Below are 371 nucleotides of genomic sequence, written 5' to 3'. Positions count from 1 at the left end.
TGAATGAGACAGGGCACCTGGCTACACAGGGCATGGAAAAGGCTGAGGTCATGAATGCCTTTTTCATCCCTATCTTTACTAGCAAGACCGGCCTTCAGGAATCATAGAATCATCAAAAAGTTTGGGTTGGAAGGGACCTCTAAAGGTCATCTAGTCCAACCCCCCTGCCGTGGGCAGGGACATCTGCAACTAGATCAGGTTGCTCAGAGCCCCGTCCAACCTGACCTGGAATATTTCCAGGGATGGGGCATCCATCACCTCTCTGGGCAACTTGTTCCAGTGCTTCACCACCCTCAGCGTAAAAAATGTCTTCCTTATACCTAGTCTAAATCTACCCCCCTTCAGTTTAAAGCCATTCCCCCTTGTCCTGT

The sequence above is a fragment of the Aptenodytes forsteri genome, unplaced genomic scaffold, assembly GCF_000699145.1.
Source record: "Aptenodytes forsteri isolate BGI_AS27 unplaced genomic scaffold, ASM69914v1 Scaffold100, whole genome shotgun sequence".
Taxonomy (NCBI): Eukaryota; Metazoa; Chordata; class Aves; order Sphenisciformes; family Spheniscidae; genus Aptenodytes; species Aptenodytes forsteri.
This window is presented reverse-complemented; position numbering follows the sequence as displayed.